General features: G+C 34.7%; 1 long non-coding RNA gene across 1 annotated transcript; it reads left to right on the top strand.

Moving 5' to 3' along the window:
* Positions 1–25,124, top strand: LOC138925134 (uncharacterized). The gene is made up of 4 exons (XR_011440926.1): positions 1–125; positions 274–373; positions 6,899–7,072; positions 22,489–25,124. It is a non-coding gene; the product is annotated as an uncharacterized lncRNA (long non-coding RNA).
* The last annotated feature ends 2,653 nt before the right edge of the window (positions 25,125–27,777 follow it).

Here is a 27,777-nt window from a genome sequence, read left to right as displayed (position 1 = left end):
CTGAATAAGGAGCTAAGTATATAAGTGCAAACAAGCCCGTTTTTATAGTTAGCATGGCATTTTGAATGGAGCTTTAAGCCTAAAGGACACTCTCCTACTTACAGATGAAGATGGGGAATGTAACAGTAAGTACTGTGCTTTTATATATAGAAGTCTAATAAGAAAATGTTCTAGAAAATTATGAACATAAATCAGATTAAACCTGAATTCTTTTTCCCCGTCAAAAATGGAAAATTTTGCTTTCCCTAATCTAAAATATTGTTTTTCTTCCAGTTCCATGATCTTGTTTTGGATTCATGGAAATTCTGAACAGTGATGTGAGAATGACTGCAATTTGCAGTATCTGTTAAATACAGCAACATGACATCACAAGGTATAATCTCATTCCTTGCATTATATAAAAGTTTTGCACAGAATTGATAAATAGATGCATATCTGGGAATTTGAATCAGTTAAAAATAAGCAGATAATTGATATGGAAATGGAAATGTGGAGAATTTTTTTAAAGGTTAATTTTGTTCTAATGCGGTAAAACATTTTCTCTCATGTATTTTTTTTTCCAATTTCTAGAACATTCACCTCATTAGGGTGTCACAAAAAGTGACAATATAAACAGTTTCCCACGTATCTCCTGTAGGTTGTGCATAAGGGCTATAAAAATATTATATTCTGACAATTTCACAGATCTTGCAAGATTAGGTCAAAAGATTTTTACTGAGTAGGGAAATTTCTACAGAGAACAGCTAGGTATTTCTCCCCAATCCTAACATGTTCAGTAGGATACCAGAAAGGGAATTTTATCTCAGTATAGAATAATATCTTCTTAGTGTAAGAAAATGCGGAGAACTTTAAAATTTTTTTATTAATCTGAGATGGTTTAACAAGGGCCCTATCTGAAGAAAACCATTTTTATCAGATAGTTTCTAAAGGTAACTTCCAGCTCTATGGCAATTTCTTGTGGGTAAGTAACATCTGGTAGGAACAGACAACCTGCTGACGGGCCCTGGACTAGTCTAGGGTTGTGCATTAAAAACAGGAATAGATGAAGAGAGAACAAGAATAATTTTTCAGGGGTTATTTTGATTGAACAAGGTAGTGGAATTTCAACTGATTTTCTTTCTATTATTAAAGGTTGCACATTCTTTCTGAGAATTGTAGCTAGGACTGGGAAATCCCTGGCATACTGAGAGAAGTTCATCCCTTTTGACTTTGGAGTGGGTCATAGTCTTTGGAGACCTGCTCTAATTCTTTCAGACTACTAGGGGCCATCTCATAAATCTCTATTTCAGTGCTCTAAAATGACTTAATGACATCATGATGACCTAGTTTAAGGAAAATATTACATGAAGGCCCTAAATGGCACCCTAGTGGTCTGAAAGAGTTAATGCAGTTTCCTTAAGTGGCCAATTCAGTGTTAGTTTGCAAAGTACAGAGAATGTGTCTCACTAACTCACTGATAGCTTCACCTAATATTAGTATATTAAGTCGAGAGAAGTCATTTGAAGGAGTCTATAACAGAGCAGGTGGCAAGTCTGTTTAATACAGCAGCTCTGCTAGGGAAGGAAAAATGGAGCCCATGGAAATTCAATAATCCTATGGAGAAACATTGAAATGATGCTCCTCTTAAAGAATATCTCAAGAAATCATGATGCGTGAACAGAGATTGTGTTCTTCCAAAATACAGCTAAACTTTACGTGTAACACACTCTGAGAACAAATAATAGTTGTGTTTTTACAGCAAGGACTGAGAGACTAGGTGAATGTTCTTCTAACTTTTCAATGTATTCAATATAGTAAAACTATAATACGTTAGAACAGCAGATAGCAATTAGAAATTAATCTCTTCTTATGCAACATGAATGTTCATAACACAAAAGTTGTCAAAAATGTTTAATCATTTTATATGGGGTTTAACATTATTAGATCAAAGTCTATGATCAAGTTGGGTACAGGAAAAAGTGAGAAATATGAGAAAATATGAGAAAGAAATAGCAGAGAAACTGAAGAGAGAATTTTGAGAGTGAAGGTAGTGAACATAGTCGGTATGCAAAAATAATTTGGTTAAATGAATCAATCAATTAACAGAAGCATGGAAACATGGAACAAAAAGAACTAATCACCAGTCCTTTATTCACCTTAAAACTACCACATATAAGCATATATATGTAAATATATTTACGTCAATATATGTAAAGTTCAGAAATAGCCCAAGTAGAAGGAAATTTCAATATATATAGTAATACATGAATTTCATGAAATTTATTACAGGAAAAAGGAGACCTTTCAAATCTACGGGCAGGAGAAGGATTCTGGAAGTCAGTACAGTGTGATTGTGAAAAGAATGGATTCTTGGGTCATACCTCTTGTTTCTAATTACGGCTCTTATGTGTAGTAGCTGTATTACCTTGAGCAAATCACTTAACTCTTCTTCAGTTTCTTTATCTGAAAGTTGGGAAGTACCACACTACCTACCTTGTTGGGTTGTGAGAATTAACAGAGATAATAAACATAAAACATTTGGCAGCGTGTCTGACTCATAGTAAACCGCAATAAATAATAGGCATTATTATTATTCAATAAATGGCTAACCACTTAGAAAATGACAGTTTGTTCCCCTTTCATATCTTATATAAAAAATAAAATCAGATAGATTAAAGAGATAAATGTAAAAAAGATAACTATAAAAGTAGAAAAGAAAATATATGTGAATATTTATAATAATCTTGTATTGAGGGAAAGCAGAAGTTGCAAAAACCTATGGAAGACTGCTGAAATTTTAAACTTCTGGTGGAAAAAATATTAATAAAAACAAAAGGCAGATGGCAGAATAGAAAAATATTTACAGTGTGTAATACAAAAGATTATCATAATTTATAGAAAAACCATTCCTACTATGAATTTTTCTAAAAAGTAATATTACATCAAGCACATAATGAACATAAACAGATAGTATATATTATAACTTTACTGCTCTCTCTAGACTCATGGCCTTCTCAAACTTCATCTTAGGTAACTTATTCTCCACATGAAGGAAGCAGCTTAAATGTTACTTCAGTAGAAAGGCCTTCTTTTTTTGGTGAGGAAGATTAGCCCCGAGTTAACATCCGCCACAAATTCTCCTTTTCTTTTCTGAGGAAATTGGCCCTAGCTAACATCTGTGTCCATCGTCCTCTACTTTATATGTGGGATGCCTGCCACAGCATGGCTTGATTAGTGATGCACACATCCATGCTTGGGATCCAAACTGGCAAACCTGGGGCGGGAAAATGGAGAGCGCGAACTCAACCACTAAGCCACTGGGCCAGCCCCTTGAAAGACCTTCTCTAATCAACCTACATTACGTCTCCCTAAATTTCTTTCTCATGGCATTTTTTTTCGTTCTGTCATAGCTCCTGTTGTGTGTTGATTTCTTCCACTTTCCTTCAGTAGACAATAAGCTCATGGGGACAAGCCATAGAGTATTTGCCACTGTATAGCAAGCCTCTAGCATGCAGCTGGTGTTTGAAGTACCGAAAGTGAATATCATAAAGGGTCTTGTACTCCATGTTAAGGCATTTAGGCTTTATAGCTAAGGTAATCAGGAAGAATTTTAAGCTGGATAAATCCTTTTGAGGCTCCAGTGAAGGGTGGGTGTAGAATGAACTGGAAGGGAGCATGCTTGGAGGACAGGTGGTTGATTAGAAAAGAAATTGAAACAATCCAAGAAATTACGAAGCTCTAAACTAAGGAAGTTAAATGGAAATAGAAGAGGAATGGTTCCAAAGATATTTAAAATTAGACTATTTTAACTAAAGCAGAGTGTATATATAAGGAAATAATGAGAATTAAATTTGATTCTGGATTTTGGGGCAGATTGTAAACCTCTAATGCTATATCAAGGCATTTGTAATTCTTTCTCGAAGGAGTATAAAGTCAAGGAAGAATTTTGAAAATAGGATTTTGTTTTGTTTCTCTTTTTTGTTTGCTTGCTTATATGTTTTAAACCATCTTGATTGGCAGGACTAAGTTATTGAGACATATGGAGCAGACTTTTAGGACCACAGGAAAGTTGAATTTTCAGTTTTATGAATCAATACTCTCTAAATCAGCCATAAGTCTCTTGGTCCAAGGTCATCTCAATGAAGAAACTTTGGGATCCTGACAATTATTATCAAATTAGCTTTCTTTATCATTGTTACCAGCACTATCGTCATCATCATCACCACAACCAATAATAATGGTAATAATGACAGCAACAACATCAACAACCATTGAACAATTACTATGTCTAAAGCACTGCAGTGCGTGCTTGAGTACATAGAAATCTGACATAGTCCCTGACGTCAAAGAGGCAGAGTATATATGCATTAAAAGACACTAGCCGTGGCCAGTAGCATACGATAAAAAGAGTTACAGGAAAGTAATCGCTACTGGAGTTCAAATAAGAGTGAGTTGATCATAGTTGAAAAGTCTTTAGAAAAAGCTACAAAGAGGAAGTGAGACTTGAATAGGGCTTTGAAGAAGGAAGAAATTAAGGTAAATATAGAGGAAGGGCAACTACTCAGGCCGGGAGCATTGCAAGAGTAAAGGGGGAGGTGGAGTTGCTACATGTGTTTTAATGACAAGTAGACAAGTGGACAAACAGACTGCTTTGGCTAAAGCAATGAGTTCATAAAGAGACATAAAGGAAGCAGTGAGAGGGTTGAGTGGAAACAGGTTGTGAGGTATCTTTGATATCAAATGAATGATGGTTTATTTTTGATAAACTTATGATTGCTTATTTTGAAGAAAGTAAAGAATTACTTATAAATTTTGAGCAAAGTAGCTACTTGTGGAAAGTTGTATTTTAAATTTTTAAGAGGGTGAACCTGAGGAGCATGTTCTGGGTGGATCTTAGAGGTGAAAATCCGGGTTGATGAGACCAGCTACTATGCCAATATTTCTGAAAAGGAAAATGGGAACCTGATGTGGGAAAGGAGAAGGAGGAAGTAATATGAGATTTCTCTTCTTACCTTTTATTATGAAAAATTTTAAAATACAATGTAGGGAGAATAATATAATGAATCCCCAAATATTCACCATCCAGCTTCAAAAATTATTAAATCATGACCAATCTTATTACATCTTCATTCCTACCAACCTACTTTACTTCCAGGTTTTTTGAAGCCAATCAATATACTTTATATATATATAAACACACGCGCACACACACACACACACACTTACGTATGAAATTCTAAAGATAAAGACTCATTAAAAAACATAACCACAGTGTCGTTATCATACCTAAAAAATTAAAAATTTCTTAATCCCAAATATGCAGTCGTTGGTCAAGTTTCTCTAATTTCTATATGACATTTTTTTTGTAATTCATTTATTTGAATCAGTGTCCAAATAAAGACCATTCTTTATAATTGGTTGATAATGTTTCTTAAATGTTTTAAATCTTAGTTTCACCTTCCATCTCTTTTTTTACCTTGAAATTTATTTATTAAAGAGACCGAGACAATATTTGCTGATTTCATATTCATGGTAATATTTACAGTGTTATACTAACTCTTATATTTCCCAAAAAATGGTGGTTAAATTTAAAAGCTTCATCAGATTTATGTTTGAATTTCTGGGAAAGAATTGTTTATAGGTTGTGCTGTGTACTATCGGAGGGCACGTAATATTTGCTTGTCTCTTTTCTTGTGTGTTATAGCAACTATTACAAAATCATGATATTCTAATTCAATCATTGCTTTCATTTACTAATTAAATACTACTACAAATAGAAACTTCCCATCAATAATTTGATTACCTTGACTTATAGTTCATCTAAGAAATGCAGGATAAATGTGTGCATTTATCTGCATTTACAGTTCTCAAAATAATGAGTTGGTACCCTAGCCTTCTCCAAAGTTACCAAGAGTGTCTTTATTTTAAAATAAGTATTATGAACTCATGTATTAAAATATGTTTGATGTATTTCAATCTATTGCAATTATCCTCATTAATGTTCAGATTGTCCTATGTTTGCCCAATCGGAAACCACTTTAAGTTGACTTTTGTGTCTTTGAGAGATTTCTTTCTTATATAACAAGATATCCCAGGGTCATCTTTTAAGTTTTCTACCCAGCACTCAGAATCACTCATACTCCGAGGAGACTTTATTACTTGCATTGTGAAATGGTATTTAGAGACCACAAATGAGTGCTATGGGGTGCTCATTGCTATGGAGTCAGTCATTGTTTTTACATATTTTCAGAAGACAAGGCTAAGAAATGTGTATTTTTTTAAAGATAAAATTTATTGTGAGTTCATATTATGTATATTTATTGTTAATTCCAATTCAAAATTAAGAGTATATGGTTTTTACATAATCTTTCTGTTTCTCTAATGGCCAACACTCCTGTTTTTCAATGATAATCATGTAAATTCTCATTTGCCTTTTCCCTCACTACAAAGACAACAGTCTCATGGTAACAATACAACACTGCTACTACAATATAAATCCTGAAATTGTATAGTCAGTTATTTTTTCACGTTTTATTTTTTTGGGACCACAGAATATATTCAAATAAGGACATACAGTCAAATTCTTGTGTTTTAATGTTACTGTAAATAATTCCTCTTTTTGTGTTATGTAACCTGTCTCTTTATGTGTGGATTTCATACTGTTTTAGTTACAGAAGTTTTATAATATGTGCCAATAACTTCTAGGGATAGGGTATTTTCATTCTCCTCTTTTCAGCATTATCTTTTACTTCACAGTTATTGCTATCTTTTTTGTTTTTCCAATTGAACTCTGTCTAGCTTTAGGAAAAATAAAAACCTAATGATATTTTTATTGTGTTGACATATTTATGATAATTCTTCCCATCCAAGAACATAATATGTCGTTTCATTTGTTCACTTCTACTTATGTGTCTTTCAGGATTGTTTTGGACTCTTCTGGATATGAGAGATATTAAAAAGGTGAAACAGTAGGACTGGAATATTAGGGGCGAAATAGAGAAAACTGTGGTTTCCAGCCTCTCTTTGGCAGAATGATTTGTTTGTTTGTTTCACAGAATGGGATTATTTGAAGAGATTAACACAAGGAATAATGGTGAGTTTTCATTTTGGTACTAGACCTATCTAAACGTTAGTGGCAATTAAATATATCAAATTTATATGGGATCAAATGTTATTAAAATAAATTAGGAATAATCCCTGAGAGAGTAAATGACGTGAGATAATTATTCACTCTACTTATTCACATGACATGAAAAAAAAGTTCCTTTTAGAGCTTGTGCCGTTCGATGCAAAATTGTAGGGAAGGCTATCCTCCTCTGCCTCTTCACATGTTTCTCGTATTGTAGCACTCACCTTGCAACTGCCCTACCCCTACTGCCACCACCTCATTCTGGATTTCAATGGTCCTTCAAACAGCTCTGATGTCCGAAATCAGGGTCCTGTACTGGACTTTTCCCTCCCTCTCCCACTTCTGTGTTCATCTACTGCATCCCAACTCCTGTTCAGTCTACCTCCTAAAAAAGCTGGATAAGCGGCTTGAGTGTCCCTCCTGAAAAGCCCTTGAAAAATCTCTTCCTCCTCTTCATTATCCTTGCCTATGTCAATGCTTTATTCCGAAGGTCATTTTCTCACCAATTATATTGAGATCAACTCTTCAGTACTCATCTTGCTGTTTTTCTCCTTGTTTCCTTTCTTATATGACTACATGTGGCAATATTTATCCTATTTATAACATCTTCAAGCCATCTTCTGTACTGCTACCACGTCATCTTTAAAAATACAAGTTAAACACTTCTAGGACCCCAATTACTTAAGCAAATTTCCGATGTATATTCTAGAAAATGTCAAAGGGTCCCTTGACAAATGCTACATAATATATTCTTAAGAGAGTCACAGGGTATATTGGCTATAAAGAGCTCCCTCTAGTAGAGAAGTCTGTTTAAATGTGATCAACTTTATGGGCTTGGATTCATGTGATTATGGACTATTTTAAATATATCTATCAATTTTTTGTCAATAAATTGTTCTGAAACATACTTTAGAATATACTGACAAAAAGAATAAAACCAAAACTCCATATCATGAATGACTTTACTATTGCTGTGGCGTCATCTGCCACAGCTCCCTCTTATACCTAGTATTCCATCACGGACTGTAGCATTGCACAACACCAAGGAGCACAGTTCACACTCCTGTGCACTGTGGACAGTCCTGCTGAATTTGCCATATGGATTTATCTCTCTGTATTTTTGTGTACGCAGTACTATTTTTCTAAACTGATTTTGCTCCTGTCATCTACCTAATAAATTCCCACTCGTCCTTCAAGACTCAGTTTAGATGTCACCTCTTCAGTACCAGTTTGAATATCATCTACATAGAGATGAATCGGAAAAGATATGATGAGCCAAAGAATATACGCAAAATGAGATGAAAGCCAAAAACACACCTTCAGCAATGCCTTTACTTAGGAATAAGTCCCCTTTCTTTAGGAAGGAGCCCCACGAAGGAGACTGAGAAGGAATTTTTAGAGTTATAGGATGGAAATCAATGGGAATTTTGTTCCAGAGGACAATTAAAGTGAAAAATTGCTAATAGGAAGGCTCAAATATTACAGTTATAAATAGGAGGAAGAAGAAGACCAAAAAGACACTTATTGAGTCTTATTGATGATCTTAATGAAGCAATTTCAGGAAAGCTATCGAATACTGCTAGATAACTACTCTCCTTCATTCCCCCACCTTCAAACTTGATTGTCTAATAGTAACAAATTTTTCATAACTTCAAATGTTAAGGATATAACAAAAGAGTTACAAAAGGAAGAAGATAGGGCTGTAGTGTGAAAAGAAAGTAGAACTGAGGAAAATATTTTGCTAGGCCAAAGGAAGGAGACAGGAGAAAGGAACATAGCGCGAAGGCAATAGAGAGGAGTGAATTAATGGAATAGAGTATTAGGGAAGGGTATTTATATATGTGTGTATGTGTGTGTGTGCATGAGCACATGTGGAGGGTGTGTGTGTGCATGTGTGTCTGTGATGGGACTGGGAGGAAAGAGACATTGAATCGGGCCAATATTTTGGCTTCACATTCAATTCTTTGAACAATAACTCAGGTTTTTAGGCTATTAATGTTTGATGTCTCTGTATACCTCTCCCATGCACTTATTAAGAATGTTGCTTTCTTGTCACTATAATCCTTTATAGATCCTGCTTGTCTTAAATTTCCACAAATATACAAAATGCCTCACTCTATAGCTCTGTGAACATTCAGAGAGAAAACCTTCTTAGGATCACACGTGGCAAGGAAAAAAATGTTTCCTCTATCTTATTTATAGAAAAGTCACGTTATTATTCTCCCTAGATATAGAACTGGCTATTTATGCTCTTGCCTGTTCTTTATTGTTCTCAATATATTGGGAACATGGAATACATTTTAGAGGTGAAAACCACTTAGGGAGTGCATAGCGAATCTTTGAGCAAAATGAATCTGCTGCATATTTCTGTACCCTTTTCATAATTTACTGTTATGAAGTCAGGCCTCAACGAGGGCAAGGGGCATGGATTTCTTTTTCACAACATTGTTTAATCAGTGGAAAATTTTTATTTTATTTCACGAAGTCTTTAAGTAAAGAGTAGGGTTTCTGCATGATCTATGAAATGAAAGTTGAATAGAAGTAATAGAAGGCCTCCTCTGTCCATTGCCACCAAAGCTTCCAGAAGTTTTATCTTGCCTGGAACATTCCTTACACATGGCTTTTATTTCTTAGCTGGAAACTACACCTAGGAGGAATCTTTTGTTCTCAGGGCTGCCAAAACTTCCATCTTCCAGCAGTGACCTCAGTTTAGCACCTGCTCATAAGATGTGTTTGCACATCGTTGGGACGTTATGGTGACATATATGTTCCCATCAAGGAGACTGTCATAGAATTCAGGAGATGTTAACATTTTTCCATCTGTGTGTGAAAGTGACGTTTCCTGTTAATTTTGTTCTCTTGCTGAACTCTCCAAGCAAAAGCCTTCTGTAGGAGGCAGAATGATGTCATTATAGTCATAGCATAAATTTTTCAACCTTTAGAATGAGACATATTGTGGCATATATTTCACTACTTTTAAAAGCAGTGAAATAAAAACTTGGAGAATGATGATATCAATTTTATATTTTCATGTGTGGGGGTTTCCAGCGCCTTAAAATTGACTCCAGGGCTAAAATTTCCTCTGGCACATGGATTTCCTCTGTAGCCTTAGGAGAGGCAAGCTCATCAATGGATGCTTATGTTTATGAGACCAGTCGAGACGTGGATATTTAATTTTAGAGGTATTGAGACTTTGTGCAGGCAAAAGAGTCTAGCACTAGTGATTTAAAAATAAAAAGATATCAAACTTCTGATTTCAACTCTGACATGTAAAAAGCTTGGAAGTTATCACTCTTATTTTTACAACCAGAAAAAGCCTGAACAAACTAAAAATCAATGACTTTTCTTGGACCTAGCAGAGAAGTGAGGTTTCAGAGAAAACTGCCACCCTGAAATCCAAAAAGACAGGCAAACGTGGAGTCACAGTCTCCATCTTCTTTCCTTAGGAAGCAGTCACTGGAGCCATAAATACTGGAAACACTTAAATGATAATTTCGATGAATTTTTAGATGCTGAATGTAGACTAGCATGAAAGTGAGAGATTTCTGGGGGCTGCAGTGTTAAAGGGGCCTCTCACTTTCTTGGATTTTGCCTCCAGGAACCGTTCTAGTTTCTCACTTCGAAGAACCAAGAAAGATTCCCTCCTGGCTCTCACGGAGGAGGGTAAAAGTAGCCATTGTGAAATAGTCCATGGGGTGTGGCCATAATGAAGCACTACTCTTCAAGGGACAGACTACCAGAGCTTCGCTACCTAAGGAAAGGCATTGTCTCCACTCCAGCCTCCTGTAACTTTCCTGTAACACCTAAGTGGAAAAAACCTAAGGACTACAACTTGCAACGGTTATAGTCTAGGTGCACAGGCCTACTAAAAGACAGAGATTCAATCATAATATTGTAGAATGCTTGCTTTCCTCCATTTGCTACCATCATATCAACAGGGTTACAGTATGAAAATAGTGCATTATAGCTCAAGATGCTGCAAGGCAGACTTTATCTAAAGAAGAGTTCTTAGGGAAGCCAAACACAAAAACAAAGGCAGTAAAGGAATTTGAAGCCTTTAGCACTTACAGCTATAGCAAATATTAAACAGCCCTACTCCTAGACACACTAACATGAAACCCTACACTAAAGGCCTATTTACCCTCAGTTCCTAATACATCATATCTGGTTTTCAATAGAAAACTACAAGACATGCTAAAAGGTAAGAGAAAAACAGTCTGAAGACAAAGTGAACATCAAATTAGACTCAGATATGACACAGATGTTGAAATTATGAGACAGGGAATTTAAAATAACTGTGATAAATATGTCAAGGGTGCTAATGGAAAAAGTAGACAGCATGCAAGAACAGATGGGGAAAGTAAGCAGAGGGATGGAAACTCTAGGAAAGAATCAAAAGAAAATTCTAGACATCAAAATGACTGTAACAAAAATGAAGAATGCTTTAGAAGGGTTCCTCAGTGAACTTAGTACAGCTGACAAAGGAATAAGTGACCTCGAAGACAGTCACTACAGACTTTCCAAAAAGAAATGCAAAGAGAAAAAAGAATTTAAAAAAAAAAGAAAAAAATGAACAGGACATCCAACAAGTATGGTACAATTACAAAAAGTGTGTAACCTACATGCAATGGGAATACTAGAAGGACAAGAAAGAAAGGAGTGGAAGAAATATTTGAAGTAATAATAGCTGAGGATTTTGCAATATTAATGACAGACACTAAATCATAGATCTAGGAAGTTCAGAAAACACTAAGCAAGATAAATACCAAAAAGATCAAGGCATATCACCTTCAAAATACAGAAAACCAAAGACAAAGATAAAATGTTGAAATTGGCCAGAATTTTTAAAAAAGCCTTACTGATAGAGAAAAAAAGGATAAGAATTACAGCAAACTTCCCTTCTAAAACTATGCTAGCAAGAAGAGAGTGAATTAAAACACTTAAAGTATTAAAAAAACACCCTCAACCTCTAATTCTATATTCAGTGAAATTATTCTCTAGAAGCCAAAGGAAAATATAGACTTTCTCAGACAAATGAAAATTTAGGGAATTCATCACTAATAGACCTTCGCTGCAAGAAATATTTTACAAAAGCCCTTTAGAGAGAAAAAAGATATATTTCTGAAACTCAGGTCTACATAAAGAAAGGAAGAACATCAGAGAAGGAATAAATGAGAGCATTTTATTAAAGAAAAAGTTCTACTTTTCTTACTTTTAACTAATCTAAAAGACAACTATTTATTTAAAGTTATACTAGTAATGATGTGTTGTGTGATTATAGCCCATGGGGATTAGTTAAAAGTGTATACAGCAAACTCTAGGGTAACCACTAAATTTAAAAAAAAATAAGTATAGCTGATATGCTAAGAGAAGAATGAAAATGAAGTCAAATAAAAGGCTGAATTGAAACCAGAGGAAGCAAAAAAAGAGGGAGAAAAAGAAACAAAGAATCTATGCAATGAGCAGAAAACAGAAACATGGAGATTATTAATCCAACTATATAAAAATTCATCTTAAATATGAATGGCCTAAATATACCAATTAAAAGACAGAGACTGTTATATTAAAAAAGACACGGAACTATATGATGTCTAGAAGAAATCCACTTTAATTATAAAGACCCTAATAGCCTAAAAGTAAAGAGATGGAGAGAGAAATAACCTGTTGTTAATGATCAAAAGAAAGCTAGAACAGCTATATTAATTTCAGATAACGTTGACATCAGAAGAAGAAAAATTATTATTAAGGATAAAGATGGGAATTATATAAAAATAAAGGGCCACTTCTTTAAGCAGTTCACAATTCTTAATATATATGTACCTGAACAAAAACGTATCAAAATATGTAAGATAAAAATTGATAGAACTTCAAGGAGAAATAGATAAATCCACTATTAAAGTTGAAGATTTCAAAACCCTTTTGTCAGTAACTGACAGATCAAGTAGGCAGAAAATCAGTAAAGATATAGTTGAACTGAATAGCGTTATTAATAAACTCGAGCTGATTAACATTTATAGAATATTCCGTTCAACACCAGGAGAATACACATTTTTCTCAAGATTGCCTGGAACATTTCTTAATGATAGACCATATGCTCAGTCATAAAACACATCTTAACCAATTCAAAAGAAAATAAATCATACAGGGTATGTTTTCTGACCACAATGGAATTAATTAAACTAGAAGTCAATAACGCATAGATAGCTAGAAAAACTCCCAAATGTTTGGAGATTAAACAACACACTTTTAAATACCATATGGGTCAAAGAAGAAATCTCAAGAAAAAAAATTTTAAATATTTCGTACTAAATGAAAATGAAAATACAACCTATCAAAATTTGTGGGATGCAGTGAAATCAGTACTTAGAGGGAAATTTATAACATCAAATGCATATATTCAAAAACAAGAAAAGATCTATAATCTGTAATCTAAGCTTCCACTTTGGGAAACTAGAGAGAGAAGACTAATTTAAGCTTATATCAAGCAAGAGAAAATAAATAATAAAAATTAGAGCAGAAATCAATGAAATTGAAAACAGGAAAACAATGGAGAAAATCAATGAAACCAAAAACTTCTTCTTTGAAATGATCTATAAAATTGACAAATCTATAGGCAAGTTAACTAGGAAAAAATAGAGAATACGCAAATTCACAGTATCAGAAAGGAAAAGGGGATCGTCACTACTGGTCCCAAGGACATTAACAGAATAATAAAGGAATAATATTAACAACTTTATGCCCTCAATTGACATCTTATAAAAAGTGGACCAATTCCTTGCTTTCAAGGAATTGAAACCACCAAACTACCAAAACTCACACAAGAAGAATATCTAGTTTGAGTAGCCGATATCTGTTAAATAAATTGAATCAACAATTACCTTTCAAAAAGGAAAGCATCGGCCCAGATGTTTCCACTGGTGAATTCTACGAAGCATTTAAGGAAGACATTATAACAATTCTTCGCAATCTCTTCCAGAATATAGATGCAGGAGAAACACTTCCTAACCCCTTCTACGAGGCCAGCATTACCCTACTACCAAAACCAGACAAAGACACTACAAGGAAGAGAAATTGTAGACCAATATCTCTCCTGAATACAGATCAAAAATCCTCAACAAAATAGCAAAGTGAATTCACACCATTAAGACAAGAATAGTAGCAGTCACAGGCCAGGAGAAGTATTTGCAAAACATTTACCTGGAAAGAAATTATATACCAAACATATAAATAACTCTTAAAAATCATGCCATGAGAAAACAAACAACCTAATTTAAAAAGTAAAGCAAAAATATCAGTAAAGAAGATATATAGATGGAAAATAAATGTGAAAAGATGATCAACATCATTTGTCATTAGGAAATTCCAACTGGAACAATGAGACACCACAACATAGCTATTAGAACAAGTAAAATAAAAGAAAAAGACTGACAATACCAAAGCTGGTAGGATTTGGAGCAACATTACTGGTGGGATGGCAAAATGGTACAGTCACTTTGGAAGACAGGTGCAAAGTTTCTTACAATGCCTAACATAGTCTTACAATGTGATCACATCACAGGCAATCATGCTCCTAGATATTTGTCCAACTTTCTTGTAAACTTATGCCCACTTGAAAACCTGCACATGAATGTTTGTAATAACCTTGTTTGTCATTACCAAAATCCAGAAACAACCAAGATGTCCTTCAATATGTGAATAAATAAACAAACTGTGGGACAGTCACACAAAGGAATACTACTCAGCGATAAACCCAAATAAACTATCAGGCCATGAGAAGACACAGATGACTCTTAATGCTATTTTTAAGGTGAAACAAGCCAGTCTGAAAATATTAAATATTATATAATAGCAATTATATGACATCTGGAAAAGGCAAACAGTAAAAGATTAGTGGTTGCAGGGAGGGAGAAGAATTGAATAGGCAAAAGACAGAGGATTTACAGGGTAGTTTTTTTTCTTCATGGGCGTATGGGTTAACACTTTTGATATTGCTATACATGTATACTGGAATTACATAATTTAGTAAATAGACAGTGAATTATGGGAGCAAGCTTGCTTACTGTTGGAGTAAGAATTTACAAATAAGTAAAAGAAGGAGAATAAACTGATCAATGTGGTAACAGATTAGAGTTGGAGACATCAGTATGAACTTATTTTTAGCTTCATATAGATACAAATGTTTATATATAGTAATATTTATATATATATATGTATATACATGTATTCATATGCACACAAATATTTCTTTGCTGTGTCAGCTGAGAGGGCCTAAAAGAAATGACACTCCATTAGCAAAGAATATACCTAGTACCCAGATCTTGATTGCTAACACCATTCTCCAACCAAAGGAACCAGAACTTCATAGAGAAATGACTGATTCTAGGTTTGGGGCAGGAAACATACAAGATGAGCCTGGATCATCTTACAGCACCAGAAATTAGAGAAGTGCTACACACACACACACACACACACACTGATAGGAGTATGTTAAAAGGGCCATAGGATCCAACTGAAAGAGCTCTCAACAGCTGGGGATAGAACCATGAGCAAAGAAATAAATACTGTATTGAACTTTAAACTAAAGTATAAAATGAATACTTGTAAGTCTATATTGATATAAACAAGAGATTGAATAAATAAACGAAGGAGAAGATAAAGATCCCTTGTAGAAGAATTCCAAATAGTTTGTGTAGACACTTTGCCCTCAAAGAAATGAAACATAATTCTCCAGTCTTTAAGTGATGTCCATGCATAGTGACTCACAAAAAGTACAGTATGGAAAAAGGTAAAAACAATTACTCTACAGTAGAGAAACCTGAGAAACATTACCTCAGCCAGATGGTCAAGGTCAATATCAACAGTGATAAGTCACGTTGATAGTATGTACCAGTGATATGATGTGAGGATAATGACGCTTCACTTCTATGGTCTTCCTCCCCGAAACACACACCCCAGTCTACCACTGAGAAGTACATCAGACAAATTCCAATAGAGAGACATTTTATAAAATACTTCTTCAGTACTCCTCAAAACTGTCAAGGTCATCAAAAACAAGGGAAATCTAATAACTGTCACAGTGAAGAGTAGCCTAAGGGAACCTGACAACTAAATGTAATGTATCTTGGATGAGATTCTGGAACAACAGCAATGAAAGGACATTGGATAAAAACTAAGGAAATCTGAATAAAATACGGACTTCAGTTAAAAATAGTATATCAATATTGGTTCATTGATTTTGGCAAATGTACTATATTAATGTAAGATGTTTAGAAAGGAAGACCTAGCCACCTACTTCTGGAAAATTGACCATGAAAATCGATAGCAGTGGAGCATTTTCTAGTACAGCACTGGAAGGTGAGAGGATGGTACAAAAAGACTGGGAAGTGCTCTGCTCTGCTGTACACAGGGTCACTAAGAGTCAGAATCGACTTAACGGTACCAACAAAAAAATGTAAGATGTTAATAATAAGGGCAACTTGGTACAGAGTTTATGGGAAATCACTACTATCTTCATGATATTTGTGTAAATCTGAAAATGTTCTAAAAATAAAATGCATTAACAAAATATGCTACTCAATTCACATGAAATAGAAAAAAAGAGCTCCAAATAAGTAATGCTAACAAAAAATATTACATCAAGAAACAAAGGATATAATAAAAATTAAAATCACTTGTCTGATAAGTGAAGAGTTTTAGAATAGTCAACATAGCATGAAGATGAATGAGAGAATAGACCATTCTACCTAACAAAAGTTATGTTTAATAAAGATACAAAATTATCTTTAATTTTACTGTGCAATTCATATTTTTTCCTTCAGGATCCTAAAGTATTCTTTGTTTTAAATAATGTTTCCCCTTCTTATAAAATTAATACATAATCATTGCAGAAAATTTGGAAAGTATCCAGAAGTATAAAGAGGAAATTAACAATACCTACAATTGCTCCATCCAGTCATAAAAGGTTTTAGTATTTTATTTTCTAGCCATAACATTTTATTTTAATAAAATATTTTAGATATTATATGGAATAAGCATTTATGAATTAATAGGATCATATTGAAAACATTACTGAACTGCATTTAGGTAATTCTGCCCCATACGGTGTTCTAGAGTTCCAGTAGATTGTATCATTGGGAAAATATTTTAGGGAAATGCAGATAACTTTACATATAATTATATTAGTGAGAAGAGATTGTATAAATTATGCCTATATAATGACATTTTGACTGAATGCATTTGCTAGTCAAATAGAATAAGTCAATTGAGTTTTAAAAGTATTCAAACTGATTGACGTCCTCGACACAGAGTCAATTTGATTGAAAATCATTTTCACTGGTGAAAGAATCATTTATTCAATAAAGCTTTCAAACCAGGCACTATTTTAGGCTCTGGGGACAACAGTGAACCAAAGACATGCAATTCCTGACTTCATGGAGCTTACATTCTAGGGCGGGGAGGAGCAGATAAGTAAGATATATCATATAGTGATACAAGCTATTGAGAAAAAGAAAGAAAGGAGGCAGAATAGAAGATGAGTAGGACTGGTGGGTGCAGGAGAATTGTCTTCTGCTTATAGGTCCTGGAAGGTTAGGATTTTCAGGATCAATGGGAATCTTGGGCTTTCGATATTTACTATGGAAAGGGCATGATGATATCAGCACCGAAAAGGTAGGTAGAGGATGTAAGGTGGAAAATTTTGCAGGACGGTAGGTGAAGGGCTTTCCAGGAAGACTCTGAGTTCAGGAGCCCTTCCTTAACTACTGTCCTGGTGACCTGGAAGTCATGGAAAAAGCAGTCTTTCATATGGAGCTTCTATGTTTCTTTGTAACTACTGAAAATGGTGGCCAAAGACTAGGGCAAGCGACTGTTTAATCATGTAGAAGAGTTTAGCAGAAAAACAAAGTGGCTTTGCCTCAGTTCCATGGGTGTCAAGTGTGTCCATGAGAAAGCACTTTCCATGAGACCTCTTCATACCCTGGCTAGGAAACTGTGCAGCGGGTCTCCAAATACTTTTATACTTTGTAGCCTTTATAAAATATCTTTCTGAACCTCAATATAATTTTCTGTAAAAATGAAACTGGGAGTTCTGGTCTGGCAGGTAAGGAGCTCATGGTCTGTCCTAACAACAAGTATAAAGCTGAACAAACTGAAAAATCAACAGCTTTCCTTAGATCCATCATAGAAGTGTGGTCACAGGGCAAACCACTGTCCCCCAAATTGGAGAGACTGACAGGTGGATAAAGAGAATAACGACTTACCAAAGCAGAAACCCATGAGCAGAAACCTCTCTGGGGACCAATGCTGGGGTAAGAAAACCTAGACTAGGGGCCAGCCCAGTAGCATAATGGTTAAGTTCACATGCTCCACTTTGGTGGCCTGTGGTTTGTGGGTTTGGATCCTAGGCTCTGACCTACACACTGCTCATCAAGCCATGCTGTGGTGGCATCTCACAAAAATAGAGGAAGATTGGCATAAATTTTTCTTACCAAAGCAAACCAAAAAAAACAAAGAAAAGAAACCTTAAAGTATAATTGACAAATTGCTGGGGGCTCAATGTGGACAAGTCTGAGTGTTAAAAACTCCAGGAAGATCCATTCATAGGATCTTACTCTGACTTTTTACCTCTAGGAGTTTTACCTCTAGGAGCTCTTCCAGTTCCTTACAGTGAACATCAAAGAAAACTCCCCTCATGCTTCTGGCAGTGGGAGGCGAAAAGGGAAAATTTTGAAATATGGCAGAGCATTCTATTCTTAACAAGGCCTACCCTCAGGAGAAACTATTTAACCAAAGTCTAACTGACCCAGGGAAAGGAAATATCCAACTCTAATCTGCTCAAGCTATCTTGTCTCACATAAGCAGGGCAGAGGGGAGGAAAACTGAGAAGCAATTGTGAAGGTCACAGTCCAGGGGTGCAGGTTCACTGAAAGACAGAAACCTAATCATAAGACTATAGAACACTTCCCCTGCCCCGACACCTTACCAATACATTACTAAAGGTCTATTTAACATACTTACTCTAACCCAGTGCATCATGTCCACCTTTCAAAATTACGGTGCATACTAACAGGAAAATAAACCACAGTGCGTGTAGACTGAATAAGCATCAGAGTGAAGTATGGCAGGAATGTTAGAATTATCAGAACAGGAAGTTTAAAAAACTATGATTAATATGCTAAAAGCTTTAACGGAAAAAATAGGCAACATTCAAGAACAGATGGAAATGCATGCAGAGAGATGAAATATCTAAAAAAATAAAAAAGAAATGCTAGAGATCAAAGTCAATGTAACAGAAATAAAGAATGCATCGGTGGGCTCATCAGCTGAGGAAAGAATTTCTGAGCTTTTGTATATGACAATGGAAACTTTCAAAAGTGAAAAGCAAAAAGAAAAAGACTGGAAAAAAATAGAATATCCAAGAATTGTGAGACAATGATAAAAGGTGTAAATATATATAATGGCAATACCATTCAAAGCAATAGTTACTGAGAATTTCCCCAAATTAATGTCAGACACTAAACCGTAGATCCAGGAAGGCAGAGAAGAGAAATAAGCACGATAAATATCAAAAATCCGCCACCTAGGCATATCATATTCAACTTCAGAAACCCAAAGATAAAGAAAAAATCCTGAAAGAAGCCAGAGAAAAAAAGACCTTGTCTATAGAGGAACAAAGATAAGAATTACATTCTACTTCTCCTCAGAAACTATGCAAGGAAGAAAAAAGTGAGTGAAATATTTAGTGTTCATAGAAAAAAGCCTTTAACTTAGAATTCTGTACCCTGTGAAATTATCCTTCAAAAGTGAGAGAGAAATAAAGACTTTTTCAGACAAAAATTTGAGAATAAATAGAATATAATTGTGTTTGCAGATGACTGTCTATGTAGAAAATCCAAAAGAATTGATGAAAAATCTCCTGAAACTAATAACTGATTAAAACAAGTTTGCAAGATTCAAGGTTAATATACAAAAGTCAATTGCTTTCATATATACCAGCAATGACTAAGTGGAGTCTGAAATTAAAAACCCAATATCATTTACATTAGCACCCCCAAAAATGAAATACTTAGGTAAAATCTAACAAAATATGTACAAAACCTATGTGAGGAAACCCCAAAACTCTGATGAATAGAATCAAAGGAGAACTAAATAAACGAGACATTCTATGCTCATAGATAACAAAGACTGGATATCGTCAGTATGTCAGTTCTTCCCAAATTGATCTATAGATTCAATGCGATCCCAATCAAAACCCCAGTAAGTTATTTTGTGCATATCAACAAACTGATTCTAAAGTTTATATGGAGAGGCAAAAGACCCAGAACAACCAACTCAGTATTGAAGAAGCACAAAGTCAAGACTGACACTACCTGACTCAGGACTTACTATAAAGCTCTGGTAATGAAGACTGTGTGTTCCTGAGAGAATGGACAAATAGATCAATGGAGCAGAACAGAGACCCTGAAATAGACCCATGTAAATATAATTAACTGAGCTTGACAAAAGGATCAAGGGAAATACAATGGAGAAAAGATAACCTTTTGAACAAATGGTGTTGGAACTGCTGGACATTCACATGCAAACAAATGAATCTAGGCATAAGCACAAAAGTTAACTCTAAATGGATCCCAAACCGAAATGTAAAATGCTAAATTATAAAACTCTTAGAATATAACATAAGGGGAAACCTAGGTGACCTTGGATATGGCAATGAGTTTTTGATGCAACATAAAAGACACAGTCTATAAAAAAACAATTGATTAGCTAGACTTTACTGAAATTAAAAACTTCGGTGTGAAAGACGATGTCAAGAAAATGAGAAGACAGGCCAAAGACTGGGAAAAAATGTTTGCGGGAGACATATCTGATAACAGACTGTTATCCAAAATACACAAAGAACTCTGAACACTCAGCAATAAGAAAATAAACAACCTGATTAAAACGTGAGCAAAAGACCTGAACAAACTTTGACTAAAGAAGATATACGGAATGCAAGTAAGTATGTGAAGAGATGTTCAACATCATATGTCATTATGTAATTGCAAATTAAAACAATGAGGTACCACTCACGCTTGTTAGAATGGCCAAAATCCACAACACTGGAAATACCAAAGATTAGCAAGTACGTGGAGCAACTGGAACTCTCATTTATTGCTAGTGGGAATACAAAACTGTACAGCCGATTTTTTAGACAGTTTGGCAATTTCTTACTAAGCTAAACATACTCTTACTATATTACCCAGCAATTGCACTTCTTGGTATTTACCCATACTAATGAAAACTTATGTCCAGATAAAAACCTGCACATGGATGCTTATGGCAGCTTTACCCATAATTGCCAAAACTTGGAAGCAATCAAGATTTCCTTCAACAGAAGAATAGGTAAATTCACTGGTACATCCACACGATGGAATATTATTCAGTGCTAGAAAGAAATGAACTGTCAAGCCACTAAAAGGCATGGAGGAAATCTAAATGCATATTACTAAGTGAAAGAAGCCAATCCAAAAAGGCTGCATGCCTTGTGATTCCAACTTTATGACATTCTGGAAGAGGCAAAACAATGGAGACAGCAAAAAATGAGTGGTTGCTAGGAATTGGGGATGAGGGAGGGATGAATATGTGGAATGTGGAGAATTTTTAGGGCAGTGAAACTGCTCTATATGATACTACAGTGGTGGATACATGTCATTATATATTTGTCAAAACCCATAGAATATACAAAACCATGAGTGAACTCTAATGTAAACTATGGCATTTGGGTGATAATGATGTGTCAATGTAGGTTCATGGATTGTAACAAATGTACCACTGGGATGCAGGATGTCAATAGTGGGAGAGGTTGTGCATGCATAGGGACAGCAAATATATGGGTACTCTCTGTACTTCTGCTCAGTTTTTCTGTGAACCTAAAACTACTCTAGAAAATAATATTTATCATTTAAAAAAATGAAATGATGAGGCTGAGCTGTCCACTGAAATAGACAACAAAAAGAGAAAAAGGTCAATAAAATTGTTTAATTTTTCAGAAATTTTAAACATACATTGCCATAAAACATAAAACTATAAAATATAGAGAAAATGATACATTTATTTTCATTATGAATTTGAAATTTATATAATAAAAGACAAGAAATTGTTAGTTCTTTAAAGAAAACCACTTCTGATGATATTAGCAATTGAGACAAAAATGAAATATAAGACAAGTCTTGCAAATGCTGCCAGGAAATTGAGCAGAGTTTAAAGAAAACTTGAGCTGACGTTTGTGGCAAAGTTTGGGATTTAAGGTTCAGATTGGAAATGGTTGGTTGTGTTTTATTCTGTAGTTTGAACTCAATTGAATAAAGCAGTATATGATGAGGTGCTTTTAATTTACTTTTCAGCTTGTAAACTTTCTGAGTGAGGAGCTATGTGTGAAACCCGAGCCATCCTGAAATCTATGAAGAAATGTTTCTTCCATTCAAAGGAAAACAATGTACAGGGTACACAATTAATGACAATTTTTACTGGGGGCTTTAAGCCATGTCTTTTTCTCTACCTGACTTTTTTCTTCCTAAATAGTCAATCACACATAGTTCTTGTTATTTTCTTTTTGGATGGGGCTGGTGGGCTGATGATATAAAAGTGTAAGGTGCCAAGGTGATAGAATTACCAGAGCAGATACTGTCTTTAGCACAATATGTATTCTTATTCATAGATCAGTATACAAACCATTTTCTCGTCTTTCTTCAGATGTCATCATCTAGAGCTATATAGAAAATGCTTGAATTCATTCATGTACTCATTCATTCAATGATTATTTATTGAGCACATATTATGTGTCAGGTGCTACTCTGGGATGTAGTACTAGCAAAAGAAGAATCATTTGGCCTTCGTGGAGACTACTGTTGACTGGAAGAGATGGACATTAATCAAATAATCACGTTCAATGATAAGGGCCAGGAAGAGGCGGTGTGTGATTTGGTGTAATAGGAATTCAGCTTCGGGAAGTCAGAGAAAAACTATCCCTAAGGAAGTGAAAATTAAGCTGAAGTAAAAGAATAAATAGAAGTTATCTGGTGGAAGAGGGCAGGAAAGAGCATTCCAGGATGAAAATATTTAGTTAAATATGTTGCCATAGATAGGACTTAATACAAGTTTACTGTCAACATACAACAGCAAATAATAGAATAATTGGTTACACAAATGCTACCACTGACTTTCCGTTGAATATGTGTTTCAAACTCCAAAATTATTAAATTGGCCCTGTTAGGGAGATGAGATCATGAATGGGTCTTTTTTTATTTGCTTTCTTATTTTTCTAAATATAGTTAAAATACTTTTATATAATAGGAATATTTTACAAAAAAACAAAGTGATTGTGTACCACTATTGTGTTTTACTAAATACCTTGTATCATTGTTTCTTTATTAAAAAATGTTTAGCATTCAACACCTTACTTTCCATCAACGTAAACTGATTTTTCTCAAAAATACTACATTCTTTTAAAAGTCCCCATTTTAACTTATGCCAGGTTTGGCACAGCGGACAGCGTCATAGGGGAAGGGAGTGCTGTACCCTTAGAGAGACCTCTCGACCAGTCAGAATGCTCATTATCAGTCCAATTATCCCCTGATAATTGGCCTGCCTGTGGGAATAATAGGCTGGGATGATTTAACTCAGTGCTGACATATTCACAGCATCCTACACACCACATTCTAAACTTCGTAACTTTTCTTTAAATAATAGAAGAATCTGTTAGAATACTTTATTTGCTCAACATTTAACTTCCTGTGAACACTGAAGAACCACTCTACTGAGACCTGGGGAATGCTCCTCGTTTGTACTAAACTTTGCAATGCTGGCAAAAATCTTACGTAACGTCCAGCTTTCCTATTTTGTCTCTGTACAACATTCTCCAAAAAGACAAGTCTCTCTCCTTGGGCTCTGTGAAATTTAGTCATAGGATAACACTCTCAGAATGGAGTCACTTGGCTTGTAAATGCTTACCAGCATTTCAACACTTCGAGATGGCTGGCTGATGTCCAAATGAGTCTAGGGAATGGCCAAGGAGAGGAATTGCGATGGAATTTTACAGAGGAGAGGGTAGTCGCTTTTGTGTGTTTCTTGAAATAATGAGGTTGAATTAGGTTACACTTATGGTATAGTGGTTTAAAGTTTCCAGTTTGAGATTCAAATGTCCTCACTTTTTTACGTCTTGTGTTCCTGAAAATTTGTTTGCAGGATGGGGATGTTTGCATTCTTTAGGTCTCTTTTTTTAGTGCCTAAATTTATCTGTTTAATAAATAGTTCACACACTGGCCAGAAACCAAGTGGACAAATTGTACTCACTAACCCTTTAATACTTGGCTCCTTTGTATAATGACCCAGCCCATTATTAGATAATGAAAGAGTGTATGAGAAAGTGGGAGATTATTTATGATGGAAACAAAATGAAACTAATGGGACAAGATTTGAAAGCTGTGATGCATGAAAGGTGCTATGCAGGCAGCTCTGGCACCATGACAAACAGAGATAAAGGCTCAGTGGGAAGCAACAGTGTGAACATGACTATGAAGAAGAAAGAATGGATTTCCTGAATGAATTCTTGCCATCTGGTGTTTGTTTAACACACAATGAAGGTCAAATGGCTACTGATCCTTTTTTCTATAGTCCAGTGACTACAAGAATGAGAGGAATCAATGAGTTTATCGATATGTCTGGAAATGACTCACCATATGATCTGATTGAGTCAATAAAACTGGAGTAACTTGTCATTACTCTTTCAAATGTGATTTGGATCTATGGCCACAATTCGGTATATAGATATTTTTTTGAGCCAATTTGCTGGATCAAATGTGACTGGTACCTTTTTCAAGATTAATGTTTTGAAGCATTTAATTTTATAGGTATATGTGATTTATAAGAAAGTCAGGAGGAAAGTCTCTCATAAAGTTGAAAGTTTCTCCTGTTTTCAAATAGATCTGTTAAACGTTTATTTCTGTTGATTGGTGGTGGATTAAAAATTTTTTTTCCATTTTGCCTTTTCTATCTATGTGATTTATTACACACCTATTTTATGCAATTATTCCTAGGGGATATATTAACTTTTGGTGAGATATGTTTATCAAGCATTATATGTAAACAGCATACGCTTTGGGGAAGTCTCATGTAAGTCAAAAGTACTATTTTATGTAGATTCTCTTTCCTGCAGTGTGTTCCAGTAATACACTTCCACAATATGATGCTGGAACTCTTACCCTCTACTGCTGAAGTTGCAGGGTTTTCTGTTGAGATCTTTTCTAAAGACTAAAATAAAAGATACTTTTCTCACATTAATATTTCTCAGCTGCCATGAAAACAGGGATAGGAGAAGCCAAAAATAGAGGAACCAGCTGTGGGAGGCTGCTTTCTTTCTTTCTTTTTTTTTTTTTTCAGGACAACTCAGAAAAGTCTTTCAAATTCATTCCATAAAGAGTGTGTTAATGCAAACACTGTTTCCATTGCCTGTGTGCTATACTTCAGAAGCTAATACACACTCAGTTGTGACATGAGCAATGTTATCTGACTGTTGTAGGGGTAGCAGAATTGCTAAGTTTATCTCTGGGGTAGATGCATTTGGTATTCTTTACCTCTTCTCTTTTTGGAAAGACTCTCTTTACTGAAGCTAGTTAATTAAAATAAGAGTGGGTGATTGTGAAAAAAATTCTCTTCTTCCTCAAGTAGACTCAATATGTTTTATTCTAGATGCTACATATTTTGTTGGTGTTTTGACTTTTTTCCCCACGAGCATGAAAGTATTACATGCTCCCCTGACTATGTAAAAGAAAAAACAAAAAAGAATCAGCCATCATCCCAGTTTGCAGAGGCACCATGTTTAATGTATCAGCTTCATTATTTTTTCTATCCAATTTTTCTTTACTTAACTGAGATAATACTGTAAATACAATTTATAACTTGATTTTTTTCTTTTTTGGCTTAACATTTTATCATAGTATTTTATGCTCATGAAGCCTTTTCATACTCTCATAGTATGTAAAGTAGACTGGCCACTTTCTTCCTTGTGTTCCCACTGTGCTGTGATACTGTGTTCTAACGTAGTATCTTTAGTATTGTGTTTGCATGTTTTTTATTTAACAGCTGTAAAATCTTAGAAAGCAAGAACCTACATTTTATACATTTTTACCACATAAAAAAGAAGACTCTAGTGATTAAATGTATAGACAGAAAGAGATATTCACCTGATAATCAGAATTGCCCGTCTACTGGGCATGTTAAGAAAAAGGATTACTACAACAGAAATGTTGTAAAAGTGTTTCCTATACTTGATTGGAATTTGGATTCTATAGCATAGAAGGACCCTTACAACTTCAAGATACTGACATTATATTGGATTGACAGATTAACTGCTTAATGGCCGGGCATGCATAAGCCCTGAAGTATAAAGTTAGGAAATTTTTATGGTTCGTTGCTAAATAGAAAGTGATTTTAGCTTTTATGACCAACTGGCCATCTTTTTTTTAAAAAAACTAGGGTCATTTATATGTGTATTTATTTTTTCCAGCTTTATTGAGATATTATTGACATATAACATGTGTAAGCTTAAGTTATACATGATGATTTAATACATGTGTATATTGCAAAATGCTTACCACAATAAGGTTAGTTAACAGGACTATCCTCTCACATAATTAACCATTGTTTTGTGTGTGGTGGTGACTTTTAAGATCTACTCTCTTAACAACTTTTAAGTATACAATGCAGCGTTGTTAATTATAGTCACCATGCTGCACATTAGATCCCCAGAAGTTATTCATTATAGCTGGAGTTTGTACCCTTTGCCCAACATTTACCCATTTCTCCCCCTCCCCCAGCTCCAGGCAACCACCATTCCACTCTCTGTTTCAATGAGTTCAGCTTTGTTAGATTCCACACATAAGTGAGAGCATACAGTACTTACCTTTCTCTGTCTGAAGTATTTTACTTAGTGTAATGCTCTCAAGATCCATCCATATTGTCACAAAAGGTAGGATTTCCTTCTTTTTTATGAAACTGGCCATCATTTAAAGGGTCAAATACATTCTCCAGGCCTCAGAGGCCTTTGGTAGTGAGTGCCAGCAAGGTAGGTTGACAGGCCAAAGGACTGTGGATGCTTTTCTTGTATTTTAAGATAACTTGATTCAGTTGGGGCTTGCAAATCCTAAGAGTATAGAAATGACTTTCAGGTCAATTGCCTTGGATTTTCTCAAGGTGAAAGGTGCAATAGAAATGTCAAAATGTGAGTACTGTTATTATATTTTCTGTTATCAACCAATAGCTTTGCCTCTTATGACTCATTTATTCAAAAGTTGGCATAAAACTAAGAAGCAGTTGTATAATCAAACTTTAAATTAAAAAAAGTAAATTTGGGATTTATTCAGCATAAATAAACCTCATCTCTCTACCTTTTTTCAAATCCATGAATTTTAACTGTACAGCCATTTTGCCTACTGTTCTTTTTTGAAAGAAAGATATATGGGTACATATTGTTTTAATAGACATATGTTGGAATTATGCAAATAACTAGTAATTTTAACTATAGGAAATCTTTATTATGTCTCTACTATGCTTGCTTGTAATTTTTTAGGATGTGATTCATTAGATAAAAATATGATTCTTCATCTATTTTCTTTTGTGTAATAAAGACTCACATT

This window comes from Equus caballus, chromosome 1 (assembly GCF_041296265.1).
Source record: "Equus caballus isolate H_3958 breed thoroughbred chromosome 1, TB-T2T, whole genome shotgun sequence".
NCBI classification, from domain to species: Eukaryota; Metazoa; Chordata; class Mammalia; order Perissodactyla; family Equidae; genus Equus; species Equus caballus.
Note: the sequence above shows the minus strand (reverse complement) of the source record. Positions and strands in the feature narration are given on the sequence as shown.